Here is a 6,677-nt window from a genome sequence, read left to right on the forward strand (position 1 = left end):
ATCCCCAGCAGAGCCTCGGCGGTCTTCCTGCTCCCGCGGCGGATGTCCTCCCACCTCTTTCGGCAGTGGGTGCCCCGTCTGTTGTGGACCCCCAGGGCCCGGACGTCCTTGGCGATGGCACGCCAAATCTCGATCTTCTGATGGGCGCTAACCTATGTGACAGGTACAGAGGGGGAAAAGATACATCATCACTTTTCTGCTTGGTGGGTGTGAGTGGCCCCCCCTCCCCAACGTTGCCATGTGACACATGCTCTCATCTGTTGTGCCATGCTTTCCTCATTCGCTCCCCTCCCCTCCATCGTACATCCACCACACTCATCACAGGCATTGCCCACTATGCATTGGCCCCCGTGTACTTACCTGTTGGTCTGGAGGACCGTAGAGTAGCGCATACTGGGGGAGGACCCCATCCACGAGCTTCTCCAACTCTTCGGAACTGAAGGCGGGGGCCCTTTCCCCAGTCGCAGCAGCCATTGTCACTTCCAGACCGAGGTCACAGCAGCACTTGCAGTATAGGTCCTCTCCTGTGGATGCTCAGGTCTCGAGTGATTAAGCAGAGATAAAATGGCGGTTACGGCCGCGGCGGTGCGTACCGCGACCGCCGGCGCACATCGCCATTGGCTCCTGAAACCCATAGGGTTCAATGTTATCCAATGCGCCTTTGCGCCGCGGTCCTCGACCGCCTACCGCCACGGTGTGCCACGCCAGGGCAATGACCTCACATCCCATTGTCACACTTCACAGGTCAGGCAGCCGCCATTTCAAGGGGCCACATGGCTTAATTCCTACTGCGTCACACAGGCCTAGGCCTTTCATTGACACTCATACAAGCCATTCAATCCATAGAGAATCGTGTACTGTGCAAGCTGTGGGAACTTACCTGTGGGTTGATTGACTCTGTGCTCCATGTTGTCCTTCCTAGGCACCGTCCGCTGGGACTTGCGAGGAGACGGAGGAATGTTCCCGTGTACAGACCACTGGTGGACCTGTCGACAATGGAAGAACGACATATCATACTCACCTACAGACTCAACCGTGCCACTATACAGGAACTGTGTGCCCAGCTGGAGCCACACCTGATGTCACCCATCCGTCAACCCACAGGGATTCCCCCTCAAGTGCAGGTGCTGTCAGTACTCCATTTTTTGGCTAGTGGATCATTTCAAACTACAGTGGCCATATCATCTGGGATGTCTCAGCCTATGTTTTCAAAGGTATTGTCCAGAGTGTTGTCTGCCCTGATGAAATACATGCGGAGCTACATCATTTTCCCTGAGGTGGGTGACTTGCCTACAGTGAAGGCTGATTTCTATGCCCTTGGACACATTCCCAATATCATTGGTGCCATTGATGGTACCCATGTGGCTTTGGTCTCCCCAAAAGACAATGAACAGGTGTACAGGAACCGAAAAAATTATCATTCGATGAATGTCCAGGTGGTCTGTTTGGCTGACCAGTACATCTCCCATTTAAATGCCAAGTTCCCAGGGTCAGTGCATGACGCGTACGTCATGCGAAATAGCAGCATCCCTTATGTGATGGAACATCTACAGAGACAGCGTGTGTGGCTAATTGGTGACTCTGGTTACCCCAACCTGCCTTGGCTATTGACCCCAGTGAGGAATCCCAGGACAAGGGCAGAGGAACGGTACAATGAGGCCCATGGGCGTACTAGGAGGGTGATCGAGCGGACCTTCGGCCTCCTGAAGGCCAGGTTTAGGTGCCTGCATATGACAGGAGGATCCCTAATGTACTCACCAAAGAAGGTGTGTCATATCATCGTGGCCTGCTGTATGCTTTGCAACGCCAGGTGCCTTTCCTGCAGGAGGATGGTCCAGATGGTGGTGTTGTGGCCGCTGTGGAGCCTGCGAAGAGTGAAGAGGAGGAAGACGAAGAGGACGACACAGACAACAGGGACACAGTGATACAGCAGTATTTCCAGTAACACACAGGTAAGAATCTACTCCAGCATTTTCAAAAATCTGTAACAGTACTGGCTCTCTACTGTCTGACCTTTCACCCTAATGTATGGTTACTTAGTTGAGCATTTCCCTTCCAATTTCAGTGATCTGGTCCCCACGGAGTGCCCTCTGGTTTATTTCCCCATGGACTACCGCTGTGTGACACTGGTATGTTGTCATTACAATGTAACTGGACATTTTTGGTTGGTTATGTCTAATACATTTGGTTTAAAAAAAAAAATAGCAGACTCCAGATGGTTTTTGTGCAATATTTGTGTTTATTGAAGTGCAAAAATTGGTGAATAGTTCAAAAAGGGTGATGGGTGATGGTGGAGGCATGTCCATGGCAGAGTCCAGACTCTCGTTCGCACAGGTGCATTGTCCGTATGCCTGTGGAAGGTGGAGCAGGGGCAGTTCAAGGTTGGACAGGGTGAACAAGTGGGACAGTGGGATGACATCCGGGGGTATCCGTGCATGGCGGGGGTCTTGACATCCTACTCTGTCTTCTTCCTAGATCTCAGCCCTTTCTTGCGGGGTGGTTCTTGTTCTGCAGGGGATGGGGTCCGGGTGGCCCGTTGCTGTTGTGTCGGGGCCTCCTGACCACTAGCGCCGGCGGAGGTGGTGGGCTGTTCTTCCTCCATGCTAGTGGCAGGGGCCCTTTGGGGGGCCACATGGTCCCGCAATGTGGTGACAATTTGGTTGAGTGCCACCACGATTGTACCCATTGCGGAACTGATGCTGCGCAGTTCTTCCCGGAACCCCATGTACTGTTCGTCCTGCATGGCCTGGATATCCTGGAACCTGGCCAGGATCGTCGCCATCGTCTCTTGGGAGTGGTGGTACGCTCCCATGATGGTGGTGAGGGCCTCTTGGAGAGTGGGTTCCCTAGGCCTGTCCTCCCTCTGTCGCACAGCAGCCCTCCCAGTTCCCCTTTGTTCCTGGGCCTCTGTCCCCTGGACGGTGCGCCCACTACCACTGCCCCCAGGTCCCTCTTGTTGTTGGGGTGGTGGGTTACCCTGGGTGCCCTGTAGTGGTAGACACACTGCTGCTTGACCTGTCCTGGAGACAGAGGCATGGGCCCGCTGGGTGGGTGATGTGCTGGTGTTCCCAGAGGGGGGTAGGTCTGCTGTGGCCTGTGGCTGTCTGAGGGGAACCGACTGTCCAGAGGTCCCCGATGGTCCGGGCTGGTCATCTGGTTCCAGGTCGACAGAGCTGCTGTCATCACTGGGGGCCTGTTCTGGGGGTGGGATGGACATTTCTGGACCCTCCTGGCCGGTGTGTTGGCGTTCGGGTCCTGCAGGGGTAAAAGAGCATGGTTATTGGTTTTGTGTGTGCAATGGCGTGCGAATTGTGGGTGCCCTTGTCCCCCAGTGCTGGCATTCCCTTGTGGGAGGAGTTGTGAGGGTGGTTGGTGGGGGGGGATGGGTATGTGCAGTGGGCATGCTTAGGTGATGGGTGTCCATGGTTTGTGTTGGCATTCAGGGCTTGGGGTTGGGTTTGGTGGGTTGTGCTGGTGAGACATTAGCAGGGAGGATCTGTGATGGGGGGTTGGGGGTGAGGGTGGGGGTGTGGGTTGGCATGCTGGTGGTTGGGGGGGGTGAAGTAGTTGAGATGAGACTTACCAGAGTCCTTTCCTCCGGCTACTCCAGCGAGGCCCTCAGGATGCAGGATGTTCAAGACCTCTTGCTCCCATGCTGTGAATTCGGGTGGAGTGGGTGGGGGTCCGCCGCCAGTCTTCTGCACAGCGATGTTGTGTCGCGACACCATCGACCGCACCTTCCCCCGTAGGTCGTTCCAGCGCTTTCGGATGTCTTCCCGATTTCTGGGATGCTGTCCCACAGCGTTGACCCTGTCGACGATCCTTTGCCATAGCTCCGCCTTCCTGGCAATGCTAGTGTGCTGCACCTGTGTGCCGAAGAGCTGGGGCTCTACCCTAATTATTTCCTCCACCATGACCCTGAGTTCTTGGTCCGAGAACCTAGGGTGTCTTTGGGGTGCCATGGGGTGGTGTGGATGAGGTGTGGGGTGGTGTTTGTGGTGATGAGTGTGGTGGTGTGTGGTGTTTTGTGCGTGGATGTAGTGTGGGTGATGATGTTGGGTTCCTCTGTGTGTTGTGGTTTGCGTTCCCTGTGCTCTCTCTCTGTGTATTGCGCCTTGTCTCTGAATTTCTAGTTGTTGGCGTTTGTGGGTGATGTGTGTGTGTGTGTATTATAGTTGTGTGTATTTCAAATTGTCCAATGTGGCTGTGTTTTGGTGCTGGGTGAGTATTTGGACCGCGGCGGTGTGTACCGCCAATGGAATACCGCGTTTGAATGACCGCCGCGTGGATTCGTGGGTCGTAATGGCATGGGCGTGTTTCTGTTGGTGTGACGGTGGAGGTTTGGTCATCTCCAGTTTATTGCTGACCGTTGCTGTGGCGGCCTTCAGTGGAAGTCGGGTTTTTGGCGGTTTGGCAGTTGTGGGTCAGAATGTCCGTGGCGGTTTACCGCGGCCGCGGCGGTGTTATGGCGGTCTTCTGACCGGCGGTAAGCGCCTTTTACCGCCGAGGTCAGAATGACCCCCATAGTCCAGGTAATTTATCTTCCAGTTTATTACATGTACAACCACTGGATCCCCAAGTTAGGCAGCAACTATCATCCCTGGAACTTACACCTCACTTTGCCTTCAACAGTCCAGTTCCCATCGTTCCATCCCACACAGAACAACCCAACAACATGCTTGTGATAAATACTTAATATTATAATGCACATTTGACCTACTCAAGCAAATGCCATTATTTAGTTACAACCTCAGAATAAAGTCAGTGACCTTATGTGTCCCCCAAACTTTATTGTCTTCAATGTGTTTCCCAGCCCGAGTAGGGAATAATGAAGAAGTAACAGTTATATTATCCTGAAGTGAGGTGATGTGTTTACAGGGTACTGTAAATATTGCTTATTACATTTGTTTTACTCAGAATCAGTATTTAATATGCTATATTCCTGAATTCTTTGGAAAGTCCAAGCTCACCCTGGGGCACCTCCCCTGGAGTTAATCATCCCTAAATGTTTAATCAAATATGGAATCTGTGCAATTGTCCTAGGCAACTTGAGTGACTTTCCAATATGATTTTAATAAATGTGCCAGCAACCATGAACAATAATTCACTGTAAAGTTTATGCAGACTGATACAACAGGTTCAGCTGGTAAGGTTATGTATTCTCAAATATCTTTTAGAAAAGTGTTTGGAATAAATGAAAGACAACATATGCATACACTTCAACTGTACTGAGTGTTCAGTCTCCTACCCAACTTTGTATTCTTTCTTCCTGTCCCACAAACCCTTTGCTTGGTCATTGTCACCAACTTAGCAGCTGGTACTACAGTTGGTAGTACTGGAGCTCGGTAGAATGTTTTATTAGTAGCTTCTATTAAAATTCCTATACAAATACAATCCTCTTTTTGGGGGAGAGGCTTTTGCCATCCCCACATTTCTGGTAGATCTGACAATATAACTCATATATAATTGAAGCCAGTAAACACTTGTCTAAAAGTCTATTATCAACCCCCTAAACAATTTCCTCAAAGTACTACCTACCTGCATGAGCACAAAAAACCCTCCAAGTTTCCTTTGTTTTTCCCCTTGAACTAGCAAACTAATTTGCTGTGTATGACCATGGTCAAAATATATGTCTGACCCTGGTGCCTCTGATGTAAATGCCATAGTTTTGAAAACTGACAAATCAGCATCTGACACAAAAGATAAGAGATCGCAGAGTAGGGCATGCAACTAGAATCAAGGAGTGAGATTGCAAAATCTCCACTTTGGAAGGCAAAGTGGGCAATGTGAGTAATGTGAATCCCACCTGGACTCATCTATCAATTCAGAGATCCAGAAACATTTCCACTAATAGACGCCGGAAAAGAGAAAGAGATTCCAAACAGAAATTTATGATTTGGAGAACTGATACTGATGTTCAAACATTTAGGTTTTTGAAATTCAGAACCTTAAGATGAAAGACAAGGTAAGTGGCAAACAAGCTTCCATGAGAACATGATGCAGTGTCTGTGCAGGGCAGAAGAATTCAACTGAAATTCAAGAGTATGCAAGAAGATCAATACAATTAGGATCCACAGATGTTGAACACAAGCCTTCATACCTATGCAAATCAAAAAAAATCTTAAAGACATTAAGAGGAAATTATTTATTTTACTTGAATGACTAGATGATTAGTATCTACTAACATGCCGTTGTTCATCCTTTAGGGTTTATGAAACTATAAGAACCAAACAAAATTGCTTCAAGAAAAAAAAAGATCAAGTGTGGGTGGATTTTTTCAGTTTCACAGCTCACACAGAATTTTGATTCAGTACAATTGTTTTCACCAGCTACAGAACATCATCACAAGCTGAAATGCACACAACACTGGCGACATATTTTAAGTACTTGTGGGGGCAACCTATAGCCAAATAAATGCTTTCTTCCACCTTGGCTCATTGGCCCATTGCCCTGAGACTGTTTCCTAAACGTGGCACTGAAACCTCTCTCCAATATCTTGCAATGTCCCATTTTGCTAAAACTACCAATCCCTACTAAGGCCAGATTATGGACATCTTTATTATAGATAACCCCCACCTCTAGCCATAAATGTAAATATCATCAGAGGTAAGGTGGCCATTGTTGGCAGAAAGTAACAACATCTTGCCTTAAAAGAAAAACCAAGAGTTTTAAGGCAG

Source organism: Pleurodeles waltl, chromosome 8, assembly GCF_031143425.1.
Source record: "Pleurodeles waltl isolate 20211129_DDA chromosome 8, aPleWal1.hap1.20221129, whole genome shotgun sequence".
NCBI lineage: Eukaryota > Metazoa > Chordata > Amphibia > Caudata > Salamandridae > Pleurodeles > Pleurodeles waltl.